This window comes from Microtus ochrogaster, chromosome X (genome assembly GCF_000317375.1).
Source record: "Microtus ochrogaster isolate Prairie Vole_2 chromosome X, MicOch1.0, whole genome shotgun sequence".
Classification (NCBI taxonomy): Eukaryota; Metazoa; Chordata; class Mammalia; order Rodentia; family Cricetidae; genus Microtus; species Microtus ochrogaster.
The window spans coordinates 3,554,254-3,561,597 of NC_022026.1; positions in this window are offsets into that span (position 1 = coordinate 3,554,254).

Below are 7,344 nucleotides of genomic sequence, written 5' to 3' on the forward strand. Positions count from 1 at the left end.
ATATAGTTGTTTTGTAGTAAAGAACATAATTAAATAATGATAGTATGTAGTGAGCTGGACAGGATTGCCATTACAAGATGGCACCACATCCTATCTTGTTGGTTATAAACAACCCCATATTTGGCTATGCCTTTGAGAGCTGCCTGTCCCCCGCTTCCTGCATGCGCTGTGGATATGGGTCCCTGGGCCTATCTCGATGCAGTCTGGTGTCAGCTGATGGTGGCAGCCAATCACAGGACGACCCATGTGCCAATTCCCTATATAAGCAGCCACAATTGTGCCCCCGGCTCTCTCTCGTGTCTCTCGTGTCTCTCGTCTCTGTCTCTGTCTCTGTCTCTCTCTCTCTCTCTCTCTCTTCTGCTCTCTCGTTTTCTGTCCCCCTTGGCTTCATGTGCTCTCCTTCAACTAAATGCACTCCAGTAAAGAGTGATCTGAGAAGAATCCTTGTGTGGTGGGTGTTTCTTCCTTTCCGGTCAAGAAGCCCGCCGCAATAGTAAGAAGTGGTTTGGGAGTTTTCTCAGGAGGTAGAAACATCAATGCTCTTTTAGAGGACTGGAGTGTAATATCCAGCACTCATATAGCAGATCACAGCTATGTGTAAATCCAGTTTCAGGAGTTCCTTATCTTGCCTCCTTAATTCACACACATACATGTTCATATCTTTGGGTAGATAAAGAATTTCAACTAAAGGTGCATTCTATAGTTCTGATAAATGTATAGCCTAATGAGACAGAAGGTTAATGGCAATTATTAATGTATTCATTTTCCAAACATTTATTAAGAGAATAGTATTTCTGAGGAAAATATCCATGTCTTTTGTGAAACCATTGAAAAAACAGTGTTTCTGTTTTCTGAGCCTTATGTTCATAATGAAAAGTGACAGATAAGAGACACAGTAGCTATATTTCATGAGAAATGTTATGAAGAAAATTCCCTTTTCCACATGTTGGCTAAAGTATTGACTTAACTCTTTCTCATATTTTCAAAATTAACATTAATTTAGCATACCCTCAACTCCAATACTAAGTTTTATTTTTAATTATTTCCCAGATACCTCTATTAACATATTTGTTACACTATACTTAAAGATTTCCATGGATATATAAGCTTTAGTATTAAATCCAGAAAAACTTATGCTGACTCTCATAAAAACTGTATATGTCTTTGCCTTGATTTTCAGAATGTTTCCTTGCTCATCTGTACTTTTTTTTTTCCCCTTATTTTATTTCTGTTACAGAGGTCATTCCTGACTCTGGGTTTTATTACTTCAACTGTTTAATATTCTTGAACTTATCTATCTTCTTATTGTTATATGAACTGCCCTGCCATTAAATTTAAGGTTAGATGATATCTTCTAGGAGAGATTTCTCTTAACTAATCACTCAAGCTTACTCAGTCATAAGCACTATTTTCTTATTTTTCTTTTGCTATCATGTCAATGAGATATCTTTTTTTTTTCCTTCCAAAGAAGGCTACACCTAGGCAGTCCATATGTGAATGATCATAAGGTTCTGTTGGTCTACTTGCCTTTTGAATACCCTTTTCTCTTTCTCTTTCTCCTCAAGATTTAGCATGCCATAAGAAGGGAGGAAAGAGAGATATTAGGATTTGGGGGGTCCTAATGGAGAAGGTTGTTTACTGCTGGTTAAAGTAAAAAAATATGGGTTCTCCATCTGACACCGGTAGAAACATGATATTATAAACTGCCCAAAATATAAAATTACAAACATACTTTCCCTCTGTCTCTTAAGAATTAAACCAGACAAGCTTGTCAGTCAACTGTTCATTCACCACCTCGAAAAAATGTGATAGAGCTGAAAACAAGTTAATAATATGGGAGGAATACCACACCCTTAATGAGTGGATGCTTACAGCACTTCACTGCTCTGCTTGCTCACTCTTCTGATTTCTAGCACAGTATAAATTTCCTATTCCTCCCTTCTTTCTCTCTCTTCTTCGGAGACATGTCAGAATCCTATACATTCTTAAACATATACTGAGTCTTTTCACTAAAGGATTTATACTCTTCACAATAGAGATGATTGAAGACCTCTATCATTGAGCCTGCTTGTCTTCTTGGAAATAAATTTAACCATTTCTCTTCCTTTTATCTATCTCATTCTTCCCACCACTTACTAACATTTACAACTTGCCTGTCCCGTTATTTTGGTTTTCCTCAAACTCTAAAACATTCACTGATTCTGTTTTTAAAATTGTTATAATCATGGCCTGAAACTATTATCCCACAATATTCATTAACTATGCAAATATGAATGTTGTTAAATGACCACAAGCATATTACTCTTTTTTGAAGGAGTGTAGACAATTTTTTGAATCAAGCTAACCAAAGTTACATGAATTTTTTTGAGTACCTCTAGCACTTAATATCTGGTTGATAAAATTATCACAAAAAATGAAGAACCTGCCCTCCATTTGTATGCCTGTTAAGTATATGACACTGAAAGAGTGCTTGGTTAGATGGAGGACATCCTCTGTTGAGAATTTTTGACAGTCTTCTTTCCTACTACTCAATCATGGATGATAGTTCCCAGAGCACTTCCCAATAAATCACCTATATCTCAGTGACTATTTCTTAGAGACATAAACTGTAGCTTTCATAATCCAAGAACAACTGAACAATAATAAATAAAATCTAATTCTGAAAAGTAAACGTTGACAATGGGAAAAAATATTTAATTTTCTCTTGTACTGTAAGAAAACAGATACTCCTATAAATACCACATAAAAATGGTGGATGTTTCAGGGGCTCATTCTATAGATAACATAATATCCTCAGGACTGCCTTTAAGTGAAACAGATATACACAACCTGAATTCCCATTGAAGCTTGCAGATACATTTCCATAACTACATGAAAAAGATTAAATTTCTCCAAATACTCTAAAGAACATTAATTTTCATCTATTATATTTTCCTTATAGTAATAAGGCATCAAATGTGTTAAAGATAGCCATTTTCTATGGTATTATGGAATATTTCTATTTCCATTCTCAACTTACAATGCCTATTATTCATTACTCTTAAGTATATTAGAATAAAATATTTTGAAATAAATTGCTCTGTATAACAATAAAAGGCTCTTGAGGATTCACACTGCACATTTCCAATAAGATTTAATCAACCTTTAATCCTTTCCCTGCTTATTTTAAAATCAGGTACCTTGTGATAACGCCAAAAACACAAAGAAGAAATTGCTGGATTTTCCTCAGTTAGCCAGCTTTTTGAAAGCTGATAGCTTGCCACAAGTGAAATCTGTAATGTAAAAGCAAAATTAATTAGAAGCCATCACTTTTGGAAAGTAGACAAACACATCATTTCTTATCTTGTTCTTTTGACCTCCATCTGCTTTCTGTATTTGAATGCTGAATATAAAAGAACACTATTTAAAAGCAACTTGCACATATATGCATCAAATTACTGTCTGGTGCTGCATATAGAGAGTCAGTTGCAGTGAAACAGAATGTTCCAGAACATCCCCTGGGGTTAGGCTTCCAAGTAAAAAAACAGCTTCTAGACAACATCATCAAATAGGTTGCTTTTACGATCACCCAGCAGAACAAACTGAGGAAACTGAAGAGTATGCTGGAGTTCTGAATTGAACTTCCTTTTTGTGGCTCAGCCTCCCAAGGATCAGTTTTCAGCATCTAATTTTTTTTCAAACCATGAGATAAATAGAAACATTTCTTGGAAAGGATTTACTTTTTAACTGTCTTTAATACAATTTTGTATTGTTTTGTTTATACGCGACTATTTTATTCTTATTCTCTATTCCTCTTACAAACCAGCTTTATCCTCAGACAAAGTGCCTTGGAAGGGACTTAAACATATTTCAGTATGAAATTGACGAGAGGAAACTCCATTCTACAGTCAGCTCTACAGTTAACTTGAACAGCATGTGATACCTTACCATTTATTTATATATTACACTAGACACTTAAATCATCCATGTGTCTTGTCAGGTCATTTTCATATCTATTATAACACAAGATAAGTCTATTTAATCCATTTACAGCTAAATGCAATCACATATTTGTTAACTTTAAAGGTGTGGCTTTTTCCTTAGAGACCTATCTTTACTGGTTAGTTTGGTGCTTTTGCAGCAGTGAGACCTTTGATTTGCCTTCTTCAGTTTAGTCACCTTGTTGATTGAACAGCCTAAAATGTTTTTGTGTTTTTTTTAACTTACACATTTGTTTTTTATCATAATATTTCCCATTCCAAGTATTTAGGGACCAATTTTGGAAGCCTTGAGATGATGACTACTCTTGATGAAGGGGCTGGATATATCCTTCCCTAGAAGGCACACTGAAGAAAGACAGGTAAAAGACATTACTTCCTTACATGGGGTTATCCAGAGGTTCTTGGTTGGAAAAGGTGGTAATGATGGTCAAGTGTTGGCAACCCTTAGTCAGTATTATTTCAACGTTTAGGGCCTGAAGTTGAGAAAATGTCAATCCAAGGACCAAAGAACTAAAACAAAGTTAAAACGGGAAGAAAGGCACTAGGCTTGGTGATATGAGAAACAGCTAATTTTGTTGCCTCGAAAGTCTCACTGATCTGACTTCTAGAGTAGCCTCAGGAATAATTTCTTCAACTGTGGAAGAAACAACTCAGATTTGTCAGTTAAGGAGACAGAAAGTGCTCAAACACGGTTTTGTAATGAGGGTGTGAGGGGACTCAGGGGTACATATCTGAAGGTAATATTCAGGGAATGCTGTGTAGAGAAAGTATAAAGATTTACATTGTTTAGGGCTTGAGTTGCTTTTTCTTGGTTTTCATTTTTGTACCTTTTCAGAAAGTAGGGTTTAATCTTTGAGAAGTTAAAGCAGTTAGGATTTTTATTCAAGTTAATAAACTGTCCCTTTAAACTGACTAAAGTTGGCTATGTGAATGGCAGCTATTTCCTTGTTTATACATTCCTTTTGGGTGTTCAAGACCCTGAAGGTGACCACAGATAAACTTTTACTTTAGTCAGCTGAGATTCCTTAGGGATTACTCCTAAGGATTTAAGATAATTCCTTTGGCTCCTTTAACTTTTCCTCTAGCAGCCTTGTTATCTGTAGGGATGCCTGAGGGGCTTGCTGTACACAAAACTTCCTTAGGCAGTATGGGAAAGTTGTCCCTGTCTATTGAATCTTCTTCCCACAGGATGTGTACTGGCTAGAGTTGAATCTCCAGTGACTCTATGACCTGTCTAATAAAGAAGACAAATGACTTACCAGGGGAGTTCCATCATCTCTAGTTCCTGGCTGAGCTAAGGAGGGCTAAAATATCAGTAGTCCTTTTGGATCCACTTATCCTCATTGGTATAGACTTCTAAGGATCTGTTGCTAAATTCCCAGAGGAAAAGATTTGCCATTCTTGTAATTTTAATCTCTAGTAGTACTTAAATAATGATTGGACCAAAAAATTTTAAATAAATCCTGATTTTATTAAAAATTAGTAACATCAAATGTATGAAAACTAACAAAGTCAGTAAAACATAATATTTTCTTGATTAGACTTAATTGCATTTTACATGCCAGTTCTCACAAATGCTAACATTAGTACATCAAAAATTTTGAGAATATTAATAACATTTAATCATCAAACATATAACACCTCTAAAACTCATCCTTAAGTATCCTTGTGTATCTTCCTCAGACATTGTGAGGTGATTTAGCTATAAGGTATTTTTGCTATTGTTCTATAAAATACATCTTCTCAAAAACATTTTCTTTTAACCCTTTTGACTAAAAATTTGTCCTCTTACCCTTTTAATATTATTTTCAAGTTTATTTACTCTTTTCTGTTTATTTTATTTCCTTAGACAATATTTGAAACAAAATTATATCCTTGGAATAAGATAAAAAAATTAAGATTACCTATAAATATATTATTAAACTGCCAAGCCAACTTTTCATTATTTTATGATGTGGGAGTGTCATATATCAATCTGTTGATTTCATTGGTTTAAGCAATAAAGAAACTGCTTGGTCTCAAAGGTTAAAACATATGTGGGAGGAATAAACAGAACTGAATGCTGGGAGGAAGAGGAAGTGAGCTCAGACTGACAGCTCTGCTCTGGAGCAGAAACACCATGCTCCCATCTCCAGGGCGGACGTGAGAGCTCTGCTCTCTGAGACACACACGATGAAGCTCCGACCCAGGATGGATGTAGGCTAGAATCTTCCCGGTAAAACCAGTGCTCACAGATTATTAGAGATGGGTTGATTGGGATATCAGAATTAGCCAGAAAGGGCTAGAGCTAAAGGGCCAAGCAGTGTTTAAAAGAATACAGTTTCCGTGTAATTATTTCGGGTAAAGCTAGCCATGGGGGCGGCCAGGTGCAGGCGACGCAGCCCGCCGCTCCTTATTTCAACAATGTTAAGCCTCGGACCAGCCTCCTCACTGCTTATATTCTTACAACTTTTTCTTACTATGGTCTTTCAGAGTTTGGGAGTTAAAGTTTTACATTTTAGCCAGGATCTACTGAACTATCAGTGACCTTGAGCAGTGAACATTCTTTGTAAACAAGAAAATGCAGAACAAAGAATACAAAGAAAGCCAAAATCTTTACATTTTAACCTTGTAATCTCAGTGTGAGATACAAAAGGCATTTACTTCTTTTGTTCAACGGTGAGAAGCAGAGGACTGGGTTTTTAAGGTGGGCCTCATCACTCCTTTACCATTCCATGTGACTCCGTTTATGCTTTTGAAGAGTCCCTCCTTCAAAACAAAAATGAAGTTGTTTTGTAGATCTTGGAACACACACTGAAATATCAGCAAATAAGTTGTAACAGTCAAATCAAGTGCATGCAGTCATGCACCAGAAAGCAACATTGGATGCTGAAGTAGTCAACTGGATCTTTCTCTCTATGAAAACAGCTTCCCATGGCTGAACGATTAGCTTCTCTTCCCCATAAGGGACACTTTATTTTATTTTGCTTTTAATTTAATTAAATTTATTTATTTTATGTCCTGATTGCAGTTTCCCCTCCCTAGGTGGAAGGCCTCCCATGGGTATCAGAAAAGCATGGCATATCAAGTTTCTGTAAGTCTAAGCACCTCCCCTTGTATCTGAATAAGCAAGGCCACCCAATATGAGGAATAGATTCCCAAAAACCAGCTAAAGCATTAGGGACAGTTCCTGTTCCCACTGTTAGGATTTCCACAATCAGACCAAACTATACAACTGTTACATATATGAATAGGGCCTAGGTTGAACCCATGTAGACTCCCTGGTGATTCGTTCAGATTCTGTGAATTTCTATGAGCCAGTTTAGTTGTTTCTATGGGCTTTCTTGTGATGTACTTGACCCTTCTTGCTCCTCCAATCCTTCAT